The sequence below is a fragment of the Heptranchias perlo genome, chromosome 3 (genome assembly GCF_035084215.1).
Source record: "Heptranchias perlo isolate sHepPer1 chromosome 3, sHepPer1.hap1, whole genome shotgun sequence".
Taxonomy (NCBI): Eukaryota; Metazoa; Chordata; class Chondrichthyes; order Hexanchiformes; family Hexanchidae; genus Heptranchias; species Heptranchias perlo.
Window position 1 is genome coordinate 101,131,761 of NC_090327.1, and position 22,754 is coordinate 101,154,514.

Genomic DNA, 22,754 nt, shown 5'->3' on the forward strand with positions numbered 1-22,754 from the left:
CCAGTCAAGGATGAAATAGTAGGATGTAAAGTTAGATAGACATTCTGAAATTTGTCTTCATTTATCATGGGGAAGCAGAGGGAATCTTTGCACAACTGTTGCTCAGGATTGGGTTAAATCTAGGATGGAACTGATTGTACACTTGTCAAAAGAAGGGGCTTGATGGACAAATTGTATTTTCTGATTCCATTCTTCTTAGGACAGCAAGTTTGAATAATCCACGATGCTGGGCTTCCAATTTATAACACTCTGGTCTTAGAATTGATATTCGGCATTAAAGCTGTTTAGAAACATTGCTATTTTATCATAGAAATACCATCTCAGCGTTGCTTGGGAAAAAAAACTTTTGATATAATGGAAGCATTAAATTTCCTGTAGGTACATCAGTCCTCATTAGCCCTTTGAAAACGAGAATGGTTCTTAAGTACCATGTTCTGACAACGTGCAAGTTTCTTTAATCGTACATAATACAGTCTCACACATCCACAACATTCTATCTATTCATGGTTAGATGACAAAATTCACGTGGAAAGAACATTCACTGCTGAAAGAGTTAATTTTAAATAATACTGGGATTGATGCAAAAAGATTGGAGCAACTGGGGCAGTTGATTTTGCTGATGATTACTGTACAGGATTTTGTTTCACCATAGCTGCTCACTAGTCTAATCGGAGGATTTAAATTGCTTTATGCCAAACTGACAGCTTGTCACAGCCCCTGAGGAGCTATTCCTTTCCTGACATTTTCATGCTAATTAGCAGGAATGGCGACAAACAGAAGACAGAGCAGAATGCTACATCTTGCAGTAGTCGTGGTGCCAGTGTGCAGTCGCCCTGACGATGAGAGAAGCAGCAGATAGGCTCTTTTGATGTATTCTACAAAAATAGACCTGATTAATTATTTACTTGGGACCAGTGCTGCCTGCACACGAGACACCCTTGGCCGGCAGACACTAATTGGAATAAGTTGAGGAAGTTGGATGAGATCATTGGTGGTGTTAGATCAGACGTCTGTGTTTTTAAAGTTGAATTCATTTAGGTTGATTATTTTTCTCTCAGTTCTAACTTAAAAAAAAATTGTTCCTGTGATGAGGGCAATACTAGCAAGTCATTTAGGTTGATTATTTTTCTCTCAGTTCTAACTTAAAAAAAAATTGTTCCTGTGATGAGGGCAATACTAGCAAGGCAATAATTATTGCCCATTCCTGGGTGCCCTAATGGCATTGAAAGTCAACCACATTATGTGGGACTGGAGTCACAAGTAGGCCAGACCAGGTAGGGGTGGCAGGTTCATTTCCCTGAAGGGCATTAGTGACCCAGTTGGGTTTTTACAACAATCTGGCAACTTTCATAAATTACCAGACTTTTAAAAAGTTAAATTTCACAACTTGCCATGGTGAGATTTGAACTTGCAAATTATGGATTGTTAGACCAGTACTGCACCTGCTTATGTTGTTTTGCCACGTACAAATAAAGAGGGTCAGTGACCTACTTCCAGGCCTCTGCTAGTTCCATTCTACTGGCAAGTGAGGGTTGTTGTGAAGGGTCTAAATATGTTGCCTTCCAGTTTCCCCTCTCTGCTCCCTGACTGCATACAGTGGTCTGGCTTAGATCAGAGCTCACCCTGCAGGACTAATAGATATCAGATGAACCAGTGCTGCCCTGTGGATTGGCACATCTCACACTGACGACTGTGTTATGGCACCATTGTGTTTTTTTTAATTTTATACATTTTTTGGGGGGGGGTACAATATTGAGATTCAAACTACTTCTAATCAACAACAGCAACAACAACAATTTACATTTATATAGAGCCCTTAACATAAAAAAAATCCCAAGGCTTCATAGAGGCGTGAAGAAACGGACGCTGAGCCAAAGAAACAGGGGTTAGAGGTGGAAGGATTTAGCGAGGGAATTCCAGAGCGTGGGGCCTATGTGGCTGAAGGCACGGCCACTAGTGTTGGGGAAAAGGGGCTGGAGTGCACAAGAGGCTGGAGTCGGGGCAGAGGGTTTGTAGGACTTTAGGAGGCTCAGAGGTAGAGGGGGCAATGCCAGGGAGGGATTTAAACTCAAGGATAAGAGGGGTGGTGGGACTGGGAGCCAATGTAGGTCAGTGAAAGCAAAGAAATGTTAATATTTTGGAAAGATGAAAACAAACAATTTAGGGAGGGCTCGTGCCCTTTATGGTCTTGCAAACACCAGTTGTGGAGAAAAAAATCAAGGGTCCAACCTCGAATGAGCGATTCATGGGCCATCCAATTTTCCAACAGGTGATTTGGAGGTGAATAATGCGACTGGGCTACTGGCATGCCCAGTCTTATTTAAGTATGGGTGAGGGTCCACTCACAATGCAAACCACACCCTTAAATCTGTACGGGCTGGAATCCCAGGACCTGGCCTGTTGAAGCAGGCTTCTTAAAGGGAGAAGTTAGCTTGTTGATTTATTTTTTCTATCTGCATTTCGCCTTTATGCTTTACTGCATTTTGCTGCCTCGATTAGTTGGTTTTGATGGGTATTCCTCCAGGTTTGGATTTTTTTTTCATTGTTCTGCTCCATTATTCTTACATTTTGCCAGCTTTGACATTGCTGCGGACACATGATGGGTGTCTCCAGGTAGCTTACTGGAAAATCAGCATTGGGCCGCTATGCCGGTAGGTGCTGGGAGTGAGGGAGGCAATTCGGAGGGGCTAATGGGAGGGTTAGAGCATTCAGGAGGGGGGAAAGCAATCGGGAGGGAGGGGGCGATCGGTTGGGGTGGGGAGGTGATCGGAAGGGAGCCGGGGGACTGAGTGGGAGCCGGCAATGGTCTTCGGCACTGGAGTGGAGCCATTCATTGCAGACTAATTTTGCAAAGGGGGTTCTTAAACAAACATTAGGCCCCTTATTTACATATGCAATGGGCCTAACTCCTGTTTCAGGCACGGCTCCATACTCCTTTTTTCTTGTCTTTACCAATATGGTAGATGACGGACTTCCGGCGTGGAATGCGCATGTGTATGCCGCCCGCTATATTGGACGCTTAGGCGTCTATTTTACACCTGTAAAACAGGTGCGACATGAACCAATTTTTAAGTCCATGAGTTAAAATCTCACTTGGCAAGAATTCAATAAATCTGGTAAATTGTGGGCTGGCACCAGAAAATAACCATGAAAGCTGCCAGATTGTTAGTTAAACCCAACTGGTTTGGTAATTTCCTTCAGGGAAGGGAACCTGCCTCCTATACCTGGTCTGGCCTACATGTGACTCCAGTTCCACACTATGTGGTTGACTCTTAATGCCCTCAGGGCAATGAGGGATGGTCAGTGTATACTGCCATGCCAGTGTTGTCCATATCCTAAGAAGAAATTTTAAAAACTTTAAGCGGGCACCAGCCCAGAGATATATTCTGAAAGGTTTCCCTGATTTAGTGGAAGAAGCACAGAGTAGGTCATTCCACATGATTGTGAGAAAGGGGCACTCGTGAGAAATAGAGGGTGAATTCATAGCTTTGGCACAGTCCCTGTTGAGTCACTTTGTGACTCGGAACTACCGAAGCCAGCTATGAAATGGAAGGTACTATAGGGGCATGAAAGGGTCCATCACTCACACAGAACATGATTCAAATGGTTGGTATACAGTTAGCTGATGTTGTTCTCTACTCGGCAGAATGCCATTGAACAGCACGCAGCATCAGTGGCATCTGCAAGGGAGACTTTAGTAAGTGAACATGTTTTTAGTAGACTCATGACTAAGGACAGAGCATGTGGATTCAGGAGACAGGTAGCAGAATGGATAGCAAGCTGGCTAGAAATCAGAAATCAGAGTGTAGGGGTCAAAAGTAGCTACTCAGACTGGCAAAAGGTGGGAAGTGGTGTTCCCCAGGGATCGGTGCTGTTGTTCACAATTTACAGTAATGATTTGGACTCGGGAATTGGAAATACAATTTCATAATTTGCGGACGACACCAAATTAGAGGGTATAGTTAATACAAAGGAAGAATGCAACAAAATACAAGAAGACTAAACTTGCAGATTGGGCATGTAACTGGCAAATTAATTTCAATATAGATAAGGGTGAGGCGGTGCATTTCGGTCGGAAGAATAAGGAGGTCATACACTGCTTGGATAATAAACGTCTAAATAGGGTAGACGAGAAAAGGGATCTAGGGATACAGATACACAAATCACTAAAAGTAGCGACAAAGGTTAGTAAGGCCATAAAAAAAGCAAACCAAGTACTGGGGTTCATTTCTAGAGGGATAGAATTGAAAAGCAGAGAAGTTATGTTAAACCTGTATAGAACCTGGAGTACTGTGCACAGTTCTGGTCTCCATATTATAAAAAGGATATAGAGGCATTGGAGAAGGTGCAAAAAAGATTCACAGGGATGATACCAGAACTGAGAGGATATACTAATCAGGAAAGGCTGAACAAGCTGGTGCTTTATTCTCTAGAAAAGAGAAGACTGAGGGGTGACCTGATAGAGGTCTTTAAGGTAATGAAAGGGTTTGATAGGATAGACGTAGAGAAAATGTTTCCACTTGTGGGGAATCCGAAACCAGAGGTCATAAATATAAGATAGTCACTAAAAAATCCAATGGGGAATTCAGGAGAAACTTCTTTACCCAAAGAGTGGTTAGAATGTGGAACTCGCTACCACAAGAAGTAGTTGAGGCAAATAGCATTGATGCATTTAAGGGGAAGCTAGATAAGCACATGAGGGAGAAAGGAATAGAAGGATATGCTGATAGAGTTAGATGAAGAGGGTGGGAGAAGGCTCGTGTGGAGGATAAACCCTGGCATAGACGAGTTGGGCTGAATGGCTTGTTTCTGTGCTGGAGACTCAATGTAACTCGATGAACCCACCTTTGCTCCATACCCTTTAATACCCTGACCTAACAAAATCTATCTATCTCAGTTTTGAATTTTTCAATTGACCTAGCCTCAGCAGCTTTTTGAGGAGAGAATTCTAGAATCCCACTACCCTTTGTGTGAAGGAGTGCTTTCTGGCATCACCCCTGCACAGCCGAGCTCTCATTTTAAGGATATGCCCCCTTGTTCTGGACACCCCTACCAGAGGAAATTGTTTCTCTCTTTCTACCCTATTAAATCCTTTAATCATCTTAAACACCTCAATTAGATCACCTCTTATTCTTCTATACTAAACGGAATACAAGCCTAGTCTGTCCTCATAATTTAATCCTTTTAGCCCCAGTATCATTCTGGTGAACCTGCGCAGCACCCCCTCCAAGGCCAATATATCCTTCTTGAAGTTTGGTGCCCAGAACTGAACGCAGTACTCCAGATGCGGTCTAACCAGAGCTTTATATAAATGTAGCAGAACTTCCACCCCTTTGTATTCCAGCCCACTTGAGATAAAGGCCAACATTCCATTAGCCGTTTTAATTATTTTTTGTACCTGTCCACTAGTTTTTAGTGATTTCTGTAATTAGACCCCTAAATCTCTCTGCTCATCCACAGTTCCTATATACGGCTTTCTATTCACCTAAGTCATTGATAAATATAGTGAAAGCTGAGGCCCCAGTACAGATTCCTGGGGGACACCACTAGTCACACCCTGCTAAATGGAGTACATACCCATTATCCCTACTCTCTGTCTCCTACCTCCTAACCAATTCTCTATCCATGTCAATAGGTTGCCTCCAATTCCATGTGCTCTCATTTTTGCTAACAGTCGCTTGTGTGGAACCTTATCGAATGCCATCTGGAAGTCCATAGAAATAAGATCCATAGACACTCCCTTATCTACCATGTTAGTTACCTCCTCAAAAAATTCAACTACGTTAATCAGACATGACTTACCCTTTAAGTAATATTGTAACTGTACAGTCTTCCAAAGCCATCCAACTCTTCTTCCTTTTCTCTTTTGTCTAGATCCTTCTCAACAGCTATAGCCCCCCAAAGAAGACACCTCAGAGGAGGAGAGTCCTTCTGAGGAGGCATCATTACGCGCTTTATCACTCCCAAGTAGCAGCACAGAGATTGGCATGGCAGCTGGGTTATTGACCGAGGTAGAGGCATCTACACATGGTGATGCACCGAGCACTAGTGTGCAGCTAGTGGTGGAAAAGATAGTCTAGGAGACAGCTCTCTGGAGGGCGAGATCCTCTCCCAGCTCTGCAGAGGAAGACAGAGATGAAGATCTCAGGGGTCCAGCAATGAGAAGATAACTGCTTGCCTCACACAGTCCTGCCAAGGAGTTTTACCACCATGGTTGAAAGTATGGAGGAGTCCACTTTCAGCCTGTGTGGTGTCATCTCGCATGGCATCAGCACTCTGGAAGCTCAAACTGATGTCGTGCAGTCTCTGGTCCCTCGTCACCCTTCTCAACCAATGCCCAGTACGGCGCCAAAAAGCCGCTGGGCCAGACTGCTCCTGCAGAAGCCAAAGTGTAGCCATCTGCAGTCTGCAGCCGAGCCCTCTCAGGCTCGAGCATCCTGGAGTTGCCAACCACAAGGGTCCCCACATGAGCCACAGCAGCCTTCCACCAGCTGAGCCACTGGGGGCAGCACCACATAGGGGTTGTAGAGTGAGGAAACCTTCTGTTAAGAAAAGCACCATGAGTTGAGCACTTGGGTGTCGCTCTCCTGTTTGTAAATAAATTCATCACCATTTTTCAAAATTGGGAGTTTGATGTTTGGTCTCTTTTGATTGCAGCTAATTAGTCTGTATTGTCAGAATGTCAGTGATGTAGAGATTGGCTGAATGGTTTGACTGTTCTTTAATGCAGAATGAAAGGGGTAACAAGAACTGTAAATGCAAAGCGGCTCCTTGTTACTTTTCGGGTCAGTGGATTGAGTAGGTCAACAAAAGCACTGAGCGATCAACTGCTCCCTGTTCTTTCTGGCTGACAGGTGTTGAGTTGCCTTCCTTTTTTCAGTTGTCCCTCACCTTCACCCAATTCTTCCTCAAAGGATGATGCCATTTGCTGTTACTGTGCCTCCTCGAACTCCACTTGGGCCTCGGGCCTCATCTAAGCAATCTGGGCGAGCTGCCAGAGCCTGTCGTGCTTCCACAGGCAACTCGCCCTTGTGCAGGAGTGGATTTCGGGCTGTTTGCCTCACATGGGAGATGGACGAGTCTGTCATAAAAACACTGGTGTATGTGTTTCTCAGCAATTTCATTAGCCGTGGCGTTTATGCATTCATTCTGTCCATATCGCTTTCTAGTAATCTCATTAGCTACAATTAATCACATAACCATCCCGATTGCTCTGAGTTTGATTGACAGGACTGTGTACCAGGCTAAGTAGCAATGGACTTGATCTGCAAAATTAATTCCCTACATAAATGTGTTTCTAGGATCATAAATTGCAAAGAGAATGTTTAGCACTTTTCTCCCATTTATTATTAAATTAACAGAGATATATTTAGTTCAGACAAGTCATACTGTAATAACTACTTGGTCCCTGGTAACCACTGGACCATTTCCATGGTAACTCACCATCATTGTTTTATAGTGCTTTGTGATTGGTCCATGGGAACAGTGACTGGAAAGCTCTCATCTGTCATTGGCCTATGGTAGCCCCTGCTCATTGGTCTGTGGTAACCATGTGATTGTACCAACAAATGAGATGACAATGATGATGATAAAGCTTCAACTGCTCTTTCTTGGCTGAAAATAACACACCCATCAAAAATTCTTATTAGGGAGAGGTAAGGTATATAGAATGGGGTGAGAGGGATGGTTGAACATTTCTTTCCCATTTATTATGAAATGAATAGTACAGATAGATTTGTAGTGCAGACAAATGAGCAATCTAAATGCAGAATATAGCTAAGAAAAAGAGGTAACTTTTAGAAGTTAGCGCTGCTGTTGGGGTGTGTCGTGTGACGGGAAGGTGGATCAGATGCAGAATTGGAGATGAAAGTAGTCGTGACTTTCAAAGGGTAGCAGTTCTGAGAATAGAGTACTCCCTTAGTATTGCACTGAAATGTCAGCCTAGATTTTGTGCTTAAGTCTTGGAGTGGGGTTGAACCCACAACATTCTGACTCAGAGGCCCCGTTATTTATGGGGAGGCGGGGAGAGTGCGGGTGAGACCGAAAATCGCTGAAGAACCTGGCAAGGCCGGTGGCGCGGAGGTCCTGCCGATCTTACAAGCAGGACCTCATTAACATTTTTTAGCTCCGTTTCCCACCCGGCATTCGGCTGCAGCTGGAGACTCTTGTGGACAGTTCCTGGCAATCGGGAAGTCAAAGAAGCCCGCGATCGGGAGGTCGGAGAGGCCGGCGATCAGGAAAGCTGGGGGAGGTTGGCATTCAGGGCTGGGAGAGGCCGAGTGCTTCTTTGAGGGGCCAGGAGGAGCGCTCCTGCTTTTTCTGGCCCACAAGGAGTGCTGAAAGGGGCGTTTACCTTGTGGAGCCGGCAGCTCCCCCCTCCCTTCCACTGTTGAGTCTCCCAACCCATGCAGCAACAGTAAATTTTAAATCAGGCTCCCAATTGCACTGTGGGAGCCTAAATTAAATATGTTAATTAAATGGATGCCCCGATATCCGCCACCATAAAAAGGGCAGCGGGGGTGTGTGCGCGATGGGTTGGGGTCGCGGTCCGGTATTTAATTTTTTAACCACCTCCCGACCCTCTCCCGCCCGTCGTGGAGGGGGTTATCAGGGCACTTGAGTTTGCTACCACTGAATTAAGCTGGCAGTTTAAAGGGGCCATCCCCTTTCGTTGAAAAATAGAAAACAAACTTTGAAAATTACTCCAGTCCCATTTGGAACATCTGACCCAGGGGTAAAATTTCCACAAGGTTTCTCCTGATTTCCAACTGTAACTTTGGTGGGAAATTGGTGGAAAGCCCAGAGAAATGGAGTAAAATAGCCATTTATGCCATTTTTACAGGGTTTCTGCCGATCTTATGGCGGGTGATTGAGAGAACCCCTAGGTTTTTATGTTGTCTCTCTGAAATATATCTGATCCCAAAGATAACAGCACTGTTATGAGAATTAATGGTCCAAGACATGTATAGGTCTGAAGCATTAATTGAGTATTGTTGGTGCTTGACACTCACAACATTTTAAAGAGAATTTGTAGGGTCTCTCGTGGTTTGGCATAGGTTTTACAATTTCTGGAAAAGCTGGAGAATATATGGTGTCTTCACATATATGTTTTTATTTCTTTGATGTATAGGAGAGTCACTTATACCCCAAACATCCTAAACTGTGAGCCTCTATTATTGGTGGGGAGTCTCCCTGGACCAGTAGGAGAATCAGGAGTGGAACTAAGTGCCTGATTTATTGTGCCCCGATTTTCCAGCCAATTACATCTGCAAACTATGCTGCATTATTTCAGTGAGCGAGTGGTGAATCTATGGAACTGGCTCCCTGGGGAGACGGTGGAAGCAGATAGTGTTGATTCATTCAAATGCAAATTATATTGATTTCCTTCAGGAAAAAATATTTTGGGACATTGTATAGGAGTAATTTGAGGCATAAGATGGCAAGTGTAGCATGTTTGTGAGGAACGGGTGACTTTGGACCTATGGTTCCCAAAGCTCTCCACCACTGGGGGTTTCCTTGTGCAGGAGTCCCCTAAGGGCATCTCACTCTCTAACCAGTGAATACTGGTGAGGGAGAGGGTTCCTCTGCGGAGTGCAGCCAGAGCCAAGTCCACAGCACCATGGATGGCTCAGCTGTACAGGGGGGGGAGGAGAAAGGTCAGGAGAGCAATAGTGATAGGAGATTGTATAGTTAGGGGAGCAGACAGGCGTTTCTGCGGCCGTAGACATGATTTCTGGATGGTATGTTGCCTCCCTGGTGCCAGGGTCAAGGATGTCACTGAGCTGCTGCAGAACATTCTGTGGGGGGAGGGTGAACAGCCAGAGGTCGTGGTCCATATCGGTACCAACGACATAGGTAGAAAGAGGGATGAGGTCCTGCAGGAAGATTTTAAGGAGTAAGGAAAGAGAGTAAGAAGCAGGACCTCAAAGGTAGTAATCTTTGGATTATTCCCGGTGCCACAAGCTAATGAGTATAGAAATAAGAGGATAGAACAGATGAATACATGGCTGGAGAAATGGTGCAGGAGGGAGGGCTTTAGATCCCTGGGGCATTGGGAGCAGTTCTGGGGAAGGTGGAACCTGTACAGGCCGAACGGATTGCACCTCAACGGAGCTGGGACCAATTTCCTCGCGGGGAGGTTCGATAGTACTGTCGTGGGGGGAGAAGATTTAAACTAATTTGGCAGGTGGATGGGCACCAGGATGTAGCATTGGAAAGAGAAATAAGGGGCACAAAGGATCGGGGGAGAAAGATAGCACTAGAGCAAGTAATAGTACAGTATTAGGTTGGATCAGACTAAGAGAGAGAACAAGAAAGTCTAAGACTGGTTTGCAGTGCATGCGTGTAAACACACAAAACGTGGTAAACAAGGTTGGTGAGCTGCAGGCACAAATAGCCACATGGGAATACGATGTCATGGCAATAACGGAGACCTGGCTCAAAAAGGCCACGATTGAGTACTAAATATTCCTGGATACAAGGTGTTCAGGAAAGAAACATAGAAAATAGGAGCAAGAATAGGCCATTTGGCCCTTCGGGCCTGCTCCACCATTCAAAATGATCATGGCTGATCGTCTAACTCAGTACCCTGTTCACGCTTTTTCCCCATATCCCTTGATCCCTTTAGCATTAAGAAATATATCTATCTCCTTCTTGAATACATCTAATGACTTGGTCTCCACTGCCTTCTGTGGTAGAGAATTCCACAGGTTCATCACCATCTCTGAAGAAATTTCTCCTCATCTCGGTTCTAAATGGCATACCCCGTATCCTGAGACTGTGACCCCTGGTTATGGATTCCCCAGCCATCGGGAACATCCTCCCTGCATCTAGTCTGTCTAGTCCTGTTAGAATTTTATATGTTTCGATGAGATCACCTCTCATTCTTCTAAACGCCAGTGAATATAGGCCTAGTCGATCCAATCTCTCCTCATACATCAGTCCTGCCATCCCAGGAATCAGTCTGGTAAACCTTTGTTGCACTCCCTCCATGGCAAGGACATCCTTCCTCAGATAAGGAGACCAAAACTACACACAATACTCCAGATGTGGTCTCACTAAGGCCCCGTACAACTGCAGTAAGACATCCCTGCTCCTGCACTCAAATCCTCTTGCAATGAAGGCCAACATACCATTCGCCTTCCTAACTGCTTGCTGCACCTGAGTGCTCGCTTTCAGCAACTGGTGTACAAGGACACCCAGGTCTCATTGCACCTTCCCTTTTCCCAATCTATCACCATTCAGATAATAATCTGCCTTTCTGTTTTTACAACCAAAGTGGATAACCTCACATTTATCCACGTGATACTGCCTCTGCCATGTTCTTGCCCACTCACCCAACTTGTCTAAATCACAGTGTCCTAGGCCCAACCATCTTCAGCTGCTTCATCAATGACCTTCCCTCCATCATAAGGTCAGAAATGGGGATGTTCGCTGATGATTGCACAGTGTTCAGTTCCATTCGCAACCCCTCAAATAATGAAGCAGTCCGTGCCCGCATGCAGCAAGACCTGGACAACATCCAGGCTTGGGCTCATAAGTGGCAAGTAACATTCGCGCCAGATAAGTGCCAGGCAATGACCATCTCCAACAAGAGAGAGTCTAACCACCTCCCCTTGACATTCAACGGCATTACCATCGCCCAATCCCCCACCATCAACATCCTGGGGGTCACCATCGACCAGAAACTTAACTGGCCCAGCCACATAAATACTGTGGCTACGAGAGCAGGTCAGAGGCTGGGTATTCTGCGGCGAGTGACTCACCTCCTGACTCCCCAAAGCCTTTCCACCATCTACAAGGCACAAGTCAGGAGTGTGATGGAATACTCTCCACTTGCTTGGATGAGTGCAGCTCCAACAACACTCAAGAAGCTCGACACCATCCAAGATAAAGCAGCCCGCTTGATTGGCACCCCATCTACCATCCTAAACATTCACTCCCTTCACCACCGGTGCACTGTGGCTGCAGTGTGTACCATCCACAGGATGCACTGCAGCAACTCACCAAGGCTTCTTCGACAGCACCTACCAAACCCGCGACCTCTACCACCTAGAAGGACAAGAGCAGCAGGCACATGGGAACAACACTACCTGCACGTTCCCCTCCAAGTCACACACCATCCCGACTTGGAAATATATTGCTGTTCCTTCATCGTCGCTGGGTCAAAATCCTGGAACTCCCTTCCTAACAGCACTGTGGGAGAACCGTCACCACACGGACTGCAGCGGTTCAAGAAGGCGGCTCACCACTACCTTCTCAAGGGCAATTAGGGATGGACAATAAATGCCGGCCTCGCAAGCGACGCCCACATCCCATGAATGAATAAAAAAAACATTTGAGCCTCTTTGCATCCTCCTCACAGCTCACATTCCACCCCAGCTTTGTGTCGTCTGCAAACTTGGAAATATTACATTTCGTTCCCTCATCCAAATCAGTGATATATATTGTGTATAGCTGGGGCCCAAGCACTGATCCCTGCGGTACCCCACTAGTCACTGCCTGCCACCCGGAAAAAGACCCATTTATTCCTACTCTCTGCTTCCTGTCTGTCAACCAATTCTCAATCCATGTCAGTATATTCCCCCCAATCCCATGTGCTTTAATTTTGTACACTAACCTCTTGTGTGGGACCTTATCAAAAGCTTTCTGAAAATCCAAATACATCACATCAACTGGTTCTCCCCTATCTATTCTACCAGTTACATCCTCAAAAAACTCCAGTAGATTTGTTAAGCATGATTTCCCTTTCATAAACCCAAGCTGACTTTGTCCAATCCCGTTAATGCCCTCCAAGTGTTCTGTTATCACATCTTTTATAATAGACTCTAGCATTTTCCCCACTACTGATGTTAGGCTAACTCGTCTGTAATTCCCTGGTTTTTCTCTCCCTCCTTTTTTAAATAGTGGGGTTACATTTGCCACCCTCCAATCTGTAGGAACTGTTCCAGAGTCTATAGAATTTTGGAAGATGATCACCAATGCATCCACTTCCTTTGGTACTCTGGGATGTAGATTATCAGGCCCTGGGGATTTGTCAGCCTTTAGCCCCATTAATTTCCCTAGCACTATTTTTTTTTTACTAATACTGGTTTCCTTCAGTTCCTCCCTCTCACTAGACCCTCGGTTCCCTAATATTTCTGGGAGGTTATTTGTGTCCTCCTTTGTGAAGACAGAACCAAAGTATGTGTTTAATTGTTCTGCCATTTCTTTATTCCCCATTATAATTTCCCCCATTTCTGACTGAAAGGGACCTACATTTGTCTTCACTAATCTTTTTCTCTTGACATATTTAGAGAAGATTTTACAGGTCAGTTTTTATGTTCCCTGCTAGTTTACTCTCATACTCTATTTTTCTCCTCTTAATCAATCTCTTTGTCCTCCTTTGCTGAATTCTGAACTGCTCCCAATCCTCAGGCTTGCTGCTTTTTCTGGCAATTTTATATGCCTCCTCTTTGGATCTAATACTATCCCTAATTTCTTTTGTAAGCCATGGCTGCGCCAGACAGGAATAAATAATTCCTGCACACGTATTTTAAATATTAGACATTGCCTATCCACCGTCATCCCTTTTAGTAAAGTTTCCCAATCTATCCGAGCCAACTCGCACCTCATACTTTCGTAATTTCCTTTATTTAGATTCAGGACGCTAGTTTTGAATTCATCTACTTCACTCTCCATCTTAATGAGGAATTCTATCATGTTATGGTCGCTCTTCCCTAAGGGACCCCGCACAACAAGATTGTTAATTAATCCTTTCTCATTGCACAACACCCAGTCTGGGATCGCCTGTTCTCTAGTTGGTTCCTCATCGTATTGGTCTAGAAAACCATGACGTACACACTCCAGGAATTCCTCCCCCACAGTATTATTGCTAATTTGGTTTGACCAATCTATTTGTAGATTAAAGTCACCCATGATTATAGTTGTACCCTTCTTGCATGCGTATCTAATTTCCTGTTTAATGCCCTCCCTGACATCACCACAACTGTTTGGGGCCCTATAGACAACCCCCACCAATGTTTTCTGCCCCTTGGTGTTTCTTAGCTCCACCCATACAGATTCCACATGGTGATTTTCCGAGCCAATATCCTTCCTCACTATTGCATTGATTTCCTCCTTTACTGACAACGCTACCCCACCTCCTTTCCCTTTTGCCTGTCCTTCCTAAATATTGAATACCCCTGGATGTTCAGTTCCCATCCTTGGTCACCCTGCAGCCATGTTTCCGTAATCGCAACTATATCATAACCGTTCATATCTATCTGCGCTGTTAATTCCTCTAGCTTATTGTGAATGCTCCGCACATTAAGACACAATGCCTTTAGACTTGTCTTTTTAAGATTGCTAGTCATCTTAGTTTTATTTTGCACTATGGCCCTATTTGTTTTTCGTCCTTGTTTTCTCTACCTTCCACTATTGCTTCTTCCCTTTCTGTCTTTTATTTCTATCCTTGTTTCCCCCTCCTCTGTCTCCCTGCTCAGGTTCCCATCCCCCTGCCATTCTAGTTTAAACCTCCCCCAACAGCACTAGCAAACACCCCCGCGAGGACATTGGTCCCAGTCCTGCTCGGGTGTAACCCGTCCCGCTTGTACAGGTCCCACCTTCCACAGAACCGGTCCCAATGTCCCAGGAATCTAAATCCCTCCCTCCTACACCATCCCTGCAGCCACGCATTCATCTGGTCTATTCTCCTGTTCCTATACTCACAAGCATGTGGCACTGGTAGTAATCCTGAGATCACTACATTTGAGGTCCTGCTTTCTAATTTATCTCCTAACTCCTTAAATTCACCTTGCAGGACCTCATTTCTTTTTTTAACCTATGTCGTTGGAACCTATATGGAACACGACTACTGGTTGTTCACCCTCCCCCTCCAGAATGCCCTGCAGCCGCTCCGTGACATCCTTGACCCTAGCAGCAGGGAGGCAACATATCATCCTGGAGTCACGTTTGTAGTCGCAGAAATGCCTATCTGTTCCAATTACAATTGAATCCTCTATCAATATAGCCCTGCCACTCTTCTTCCTCCCCTCCTGTGCAGCAGAGCCACCCATGGTGCCACGAACTTGGATCTTGCTGCTTTCCCCTGATAAGCCATCTCCCCCAACAGTATCCAAAGCGATACATCTGTTTGAGAGGGAGATGGCCCCAGGGGCTCTACCTGCCCAGTCCTTTTACTCTGCCTGGCGGTCACCCATTTCCTTTCTGCCTGCGTAATCTTTACCTGCGGTGTGACCACCTCACTGAACGTGCCATCCACGATAATCTCAACATCACGGATGCTCCACAGTGAATCCAACTGCAGCTCCAGCTCCGAAATGCGGTTAGCCAGTAGCTGCAGCTGGACACACTTCCTGCACACATGGTCGCCAGGGACACTGGTAGTGTCCATGACTTCCCACATAGTGCAGGTGGAGCATATCACGGGTGCGAGCTCTGCTGACATGACTTGCCTTAGATTTACACTGTGCTCACCTCTCGGAGGGCGGGGGGGGGTGTTGAATGGGGGAGGCAGTATTGATTAAGGAGAATACTGCAATGCCGGATAGAGAGGATGTCCTGGAGGGGTCAAGGACAGAATCTATTTGGTTCGAGTTAAGAACTAAAAGAGGTGCCATTACACAACTAGGTGTATTCTATAGGCCATCAACTAGTGGGAAGGATTTAGCAGAGCAAATTTGCAGGGAAATTACAGAGAGGTCCAAAAACTATAGATTAGTGATAACTGGGGACTTCAACTATCCTAATATATACTAGGATAACAATACAAATATAAGGGGCAAAGAGGGGGAGGAATTTTTGAAATGTGTTCAGGATAACTTTCTTAACCAGTACATTTCTGGCCCAACGAGGAAGGAGGCATTGGTTCCAGGGAATGAGGTGGGCCAAGTGGAGCAAGTGTCAGTGGGGGAGCATTGGGAAGCAGCGATCATAGGATTTAAAAAAAAATTCGTTCACAGGATGTGGGCGTCGCTGGCGAGGCCAGCATTTATTGCCCATCCCTAATTGCCCTTGAGAAGGTGGTGGTGAGCCGCCTTCTTGAACCGCTGCAGTCCGTGTGGTGACGGTTCTCCCACAGTGCTGTTAGGAAGGGAGTTCCAGGATTTTGACCCAGCGACGATGAAGGAACGGCGATATATTTCCAAGTCGGGATGGTGTGTGACTTGGAGGGGAACGTGCAGGTGGTGTTGTTCCCATGTGCCTGCTGCTCTTGTCCTTCTAGGTGGTAGAGGTCGCGGGTTTGGGAGGTGCTGTCGAAGAAGCCTTGGCGAGTTGCTGCAGTGCATCCTGTGGATGGTACACACTGCAGCCACAGTGCGCCGGTGGTGAAGGGAGTGAATGTTTAGGGTGGTGGATGGGGTGCCAATCAAGCGGGCTGCTTTATCTTGGATGGTGTCGAGCTTCTTGAGTGTTGTTGGAGCTGCACTCATCCAAGCAAGTGGAGAGTATTCCATCACACTTCTGACTTGTGCCTTGTAGATGGTGGAAAGGCTTTGGGGAGTCAGGAGGTGAGTCAGTCGCCGCAGAATACCCAGCCTCTGACCTGCTCTCGTAGCCACAGTATTTATATGGCTGGTCCAGTTATGTTTCTGGTCAATGGTGACCCCCAGGATGTTGATGGTGGGGGATTGGGCGATGGTAATGCCGTTGAATGTCAAGGGGAGGTGGTTGGACTCTCTCTTGTTGGAGATGGTCATTGCCTGGCACTTATCTGGCGCGAATGTTACTTGCCACTTATGAGCCCAAGCCTGGATGTTGTCCAGGTCTTGCTGCATGCGGGCTCGGACTGCTTTATTATTTGAGGGGTTGCGAATGGAACTGAACACTGTGCAATCATCAGCGAACATCCCCATTTCTGACCTTGTGATGGAGGGAAGGTCATTGATGAAGCAGCTGAAGATGGTTGGGCCTAGGACACTGCCCTGAGGAACTCCTGCAGCAATGTCCTGGGGCTGAGATGATTGGCCTCCAACAACCACTACCATCTTCCTTTGTGCTACGTATGGCTCCAGCCACTGGAGAGTTTTCCCCTTGATTCCCATTGACTTCAATTTTACTAGGGCTCCTTGGTGCCACACTCAGTCAAATGCTGCCTTGATGTCAAGGGCAGTCACTCTCACCTCACCTCTGGAATTCAGCTCTTTTGTCCATGTTTGGACCAAGGCTGTAATGAGGTCTGGAGCCGAGTGGTCCTGGCGGAACCCAAACTGAGCATCGGTGAGCAGGTTATTGGTGAGTAAGTGCCGCTTGATAGTACTGTCGACGACACCTTCCATCACTTTGCTGATGATTGAGAGTAGACTGATGGGGCGGTAATTGGCCGGATTGGATTTGTCCTGCTTTTTGTGGACAGGACATACCTGGGCAATTTTCCACATTGTCGGGTAGATGCCAGTGTTGTAGCTGTACTGGAACAGCTTGGCTGGAGGCGCAGCTAGTTCTGGAGCACAAGTCTTCAGCACTACAGCTGGGATGTTGTCAGGGCCCATAGCCTTTGCTGTATCCAGTGCACTCAGCTGTTTCTTGATATCACGTGGAGTGAATCGAGTTGGCCGAAGACTGGCTTCCGTGGTGGTGGGGATATCGGGAGGAGGCCGAGATGGATCATCCACTGGGCACTTCTGGCTGAAGATGGTTGCAAACGCTTCAGCCTTGTCTTTTGCACTCACGTGCTGGACTCCGCCATCATTGAGGATGGGGATGTTTGCAGAGCCTCCTCCTCCCGTTAGTTGTTTAATTGTCCACCACCATTCACGACTGGATGTGGCAGGACTGCAGAGCTTTGATCTGATCCGTTGGTTGTGGAATCGCTTAGCTCTGTCTATAGCATGTTGCTTCCGTTGTTTAGTATGCATGTAGACCTGAGTTGTAGCTTCACCAGGTTGGCACCTCATTTTTAGGTACGCCTGGTGCTGCTCCTGGCATACTCTTCTACACTCCTCATTGAACCAGGGTTGATCCCCTGGCTTGTTGGTAATGGTAGAGTGAGGAATATGCCGGGCCATGAGGTTACAGATTGTGCTGGAATACAATTCTGCTGCTGCTGATGGCCCACAGCGCCTCATGGATGCCCAGTTTTGAGCTGCCGGATCTGTTCTGAATCTATCCCATTTAGCACGGTGGTCGTGCCACACAACACGTTGGATGGTATCCTCAGTGCGAAGACGGGACTTTGTCTCCACGAGGAATGTGCGGTGGTCACTCCTACCAATACTGTCATGGACAGATGCATTTGCGACAGGTAGGCTGGTGAGGACGAGGTCCAGTAAGTTTTTCCCTCGTGTTGGTTCGCTTACCACCTGCCGCAGGCCCAGTCTGGCAGCTGTGTCCTTCAGGACTCGGCCAGCTCGGTCAGTAGTGGTGCTACCGAGCCACTCTTGGTGATGGACATTGAAGTCCCCCACCCAGAGTACATTTTGTGCCCTTGCTACCCTCAGTGCTTCCTCCAAGTGATGTTCAACATGGAGGAGGACTGATTCATCAGCTGAGGGAGGGCGGTAGGTGGTAATCAGCAGGCAGTTTCCTTGCCCATGTTTGACCTGATGCCATGAGATTTCATGGGGTCCAGAGTCAATGTTGAGGACTCCCAGGGCCACTCCCTCCTGACTGTATATTACTGTACCGCCATCTCTGGTGGGTCAGGACATACCCAGGGATGGTGATTGAAGAGTCTGGGACATTGGCTGAAAGTTATGATTCTGTGAGTATGGCTATGTCAGGCTGTTGCTTGACTAGTCTGTGGGACAGCTCTCCCAATTTTGGCACAAGTCCCCAGATGTTAGTAAGGAGGACCTTGCAGGGTCGACTGGGCTTGGTGTTTTGCCGTTGTCGTGTCCGGTGCCTAGTGGTCCGTCCGGTTTTATTCTTATTATGACTTCTCGTAGCGAGATTTTACAATTGAGTGGCTTGCTAGGCCATTTCAGAGGGCAATTAAGAATCAACCACATTGCTGTGGGTTTGGAGTCACATATAGGCCAGACCGGGTAAGGACGGCAGGTTTCCTTCCCCAAAGGGCATTAGTGAACCAGATGGGTTTTTACGACAATCCGGTAGTTTCATGGCCATCATTACTGATACTAGTATTTTAATTCCAGATTTTTATTTAATTAATTGAATTTAATTAATTGAATTTAAATTCCCCAGCTGCTGTGGCGGGATTTGAACTCATGACTCTGGATTTTAGTCCCGGCCTCTGGATTACTAGTCCCGTAACATAACCACTATGCTCCCGTACCCGGCACAAGGCATAAAGTTTAGAATAGCTATGGAAAAGGACACGGACCACTCTAAAGTAAAAATACTCAATTGGAGGAGGGCCAATTTCGATGGGATGAGAACAGATCTGGTCTGGGTAAATTGGAATCAAAGATTGGCAGGCAAAACTGTAATTGAACAGTAGGCGGCCTTTAAAGAGGAGATGGTTCGGGGACAGTCGATGCACATTCCCACGAGGGAGAAAGGTAGGGCAACGAAAGCCAGAGTTTTTTGGATGACAAAAAGAGATAGAGAGTAAGATGAAACAGAAAAAAGGGGCATATGACAAATGTCAGGTTGATAACACAATTGAGAACCAGGCAGAATATAGAAAGTTCAGAGGGGAAGTGAAAAAGGAAATAAAAGGGGCAAAGAGAGAGTATGAGAATAGATTGGTGACCAACATAAATGGGAATCCAAAAGTCTTCTACAGGCATGTAAACAGTAAATGGGTAGTAAAAGGAGGGGTGGGGCCAATTAGGGACCATAAAGGAGATCTACTCATGGAGGCAGAGGGGATGGCCGAGGTGCTAAATGAGTACTTTGCAACTGTCTTTATCAAGGAAGAAGATGGTGCCAGCATCTCAGAAAGGAAGATATAGTTAAGGTACTGGATGGACTAAAAATTGATAAAGAAGAGGTACTAGAAAGGCCAGCTGTACTTAAAGTAGATAAGTCACCTGGTCCGGATGGGATGCATCTTTGGTTGCTGAGGGAAGTAAGGGTGAAAATTGCGGAGGTACTGACCATAATCTTCCAAACATCCGTAGATATGGGGGTGGTGTCAGAGGACTGGAGAATTGCAAATTTTACACCCTTGTTCAAAAAAGGGTGTAAGGATAAACCCAGCAACTATAGGCCAGTCAGTTTAACCTCAGTGGTGGGGAAACTTTTAGAAACGATAATCTGGGTCAGAATTAACAGTCACTTGGATGAGTGTGGATTGATTAGGGAAAGCCAGCACAGATTTGTTAAAGGCAAATCCTATTTAACTAACCTGATAGAGTTTTTTGATGAGGAACAGAGAGGGTAGATGAGGGCAATGCAGTTGATATAGTGTATATGGACTTTCAAAAGGCATATGATCAAGTGCTGCATGATAGGCTTATCATCAAGATTGCGGCCCATGGAATAAAGGGGGGCAGTAGCAACATGGATACAGAATTGGAAGTGACAGGAAACAGAGAGTTGTGGTGAATGGTTGTTTTTCGGACTGGAGGGAGGTGTACAGTGGTGTTCCCTAGGGGTCGGTGCTGGGACCACTGCTTTTCTTGATATATATTAATGATTTGGACTTGGACGTACAGGGCACAATTTCAAAATTTGCAGATGACACAAAACTTGGAAGGGTAGTGAACAGTGAGGAGGATAGTGATAGACTTCAAGAGGATATAGACAGGCTGGTGGCATGGGAGGACACATGGCAGATGAAATTTAACATAGAAAAATGCGAAGTGATACATTTCGGTAGGAAGAATGAGGAGAGGCAATATAAACTAAAGGGCACAAGTCTAAAAGGAGTACAGGAACAGAGAGATCTGGGGGTATATGTGCACAAATCGTTGAAGGTGGCAGGGCAGGTTGAGCAAGTGGTTTAAAAAGCATACAGGATCCTGGGCTTTATAAATAGAGGCATAGAGTATGGAAGTCATGATGAACCTTTATAAAACACCGGTTTGGCCACAACTGGAGTATTGTGTCCAGTTCTGGACACCGCACTTTAGGAAAGATGTGAAGGCCCTAGAGAGGGTGCAGAAGAGATTTACTAGAATGATTCCAGGGATGAGGGACTTTAGTTACGTGGATAGACTGGGGAAGCTGGGGTTGTTCTCCTTGGAACAAAGACGCTTGCGAGGAGATTTGATAGAGGTATTCAAAATCATGAAGGGTAGATAGAGAGAAACTGTTCCCATTGGCGGAAGGGTCAAGGACCAGAGGCTATAGATTTAAGGTGATTGGCAAAAGAACCAAAGGTGACATGAGGAAATACTTTTTTACACAGCGAGTGGTTATGATCTGGAATGCACTGCCCGAGGGTGTGGTGGAGGCAGATTCAATCATGGTCTTCAAAAGGGAACTGGATAAGTACTTGAAAGGAAAAAAATTGCAGGGCTATGGTGATAAGGGCGGGTGATTAGGACTAGCTGGATTGCTCTTACATAGAGCTGGCATGGACTTGATGGGCTGAATGACCTCTTTCTGCGCTGTAATGTTCCATGATTCTATGATTCTATGATCATTGTATCATGTGACTATCAGGATGGTAGAAGGCAAATTAGATGGACCTTAGTCTTTTGTCGTCTAGCAATTGCTTTGCTCCAGTTGAGCGAGACTCCTCGCCACGCATGGCATCTTTCAATTTGTGGGCTGACATTTTATGGGAGAAGCTGTTGGTGATGCTTCCAGCCCTAGGGCTGCCTATCACTGCAACTCACCTGTTAGAATTGGGATAACTTTCAGCCAATTTAGTTTGGACTAGGCAGAATGCTCACCTCAGCAGTTAAACCGTAGAATGAACAGCAATTTAGTTCAATCGTGGAGTCTGATGTCAAAAGCCAAAAAAAAATCCTCAGGAGCATTACCCAGTTCTCTGACAGGGATAAATCTGTTTGGGTCATTAAGTTGTACGTCCCTGTGGATATGGCATTGCATTGCTCCCGGTGGCTCAGTGGGTAGATGTACCACGTGTTGTAATTTTGCGCCAAACAGACCGGGAAAGTGACAGTTTCAATCGCTAATCTGTGTCTGGAGTGGGCTGAGGGTTGTTACAATCGACCCTAGTGCACGTGGATTTTGGAGATGAAAAATAAGTCCCGGTTCCTACTTTCTACTGACCTCTTCTGCAAAGTGTGTGCATGTGAATGTAGGGAGAATAGGATTAGGCTAAGTTGTGATGCAGTTGCATAGTTCAGTAACACTGGTTGTTCAGATACTTATCCAAATGATAATAGCCACTCCGCGAGGGTTGCTGGTACTGTAGTCTACCATGAATGACTGCTTTGAGGAGAAGAAGGAAAAAGGGGAGAGAAATTTGGGGCCAGGAAAAAAGAAATCTGGAGTTGTACGATGTCAAAGTGCCACACAACGGTAGGACATGGATTCATCCCCACAAATTCCCCACATGGAAAGTTCTCAATCCCAGAACACATTTCTTCACTCAGGGGGTGGTGGATCTTTGGAATTCTCTACCCCAGAGGGTTGTGGAGGCTCAGTCATTGAGTACATTCAAAACAGAGATTGATAGATTTCTAGATATTAAAGGCATCAAGGGATATGGGGATAGTGCAGGAAAATGGCATTGAGGTAGAAGATCAGCGATGATCTTGTTGAATGGCGGAGCAGGCTCGAGGCCGGATGGCCTACTCCGGCTCCTAGTTCTTATGTTCTTATCGGTGAGAACCAGACAACTTCATCCTTGGGTGGAAGGGAAAATTGGTGGCTGTTTTTCCCCAAGGCCACCTCCTAAGGAAATAATTTGCATTGATATAGTTTGTTGT

General features: G+C 46.0%; 1 long non-coding RNA gene across 2 annotated transcripts in view; it reads right to left on the reverse strand.

The window, feature by feature from the left end:
* LOC137318391 (uncharacterized) overlaps positions 1 to 22,754 on the reverse strand; it is a 301,286-nt gene that overhangs the window by 86,134 nt on the left and 192,398 nt on the right. The window lies entirely within an intron of this gene.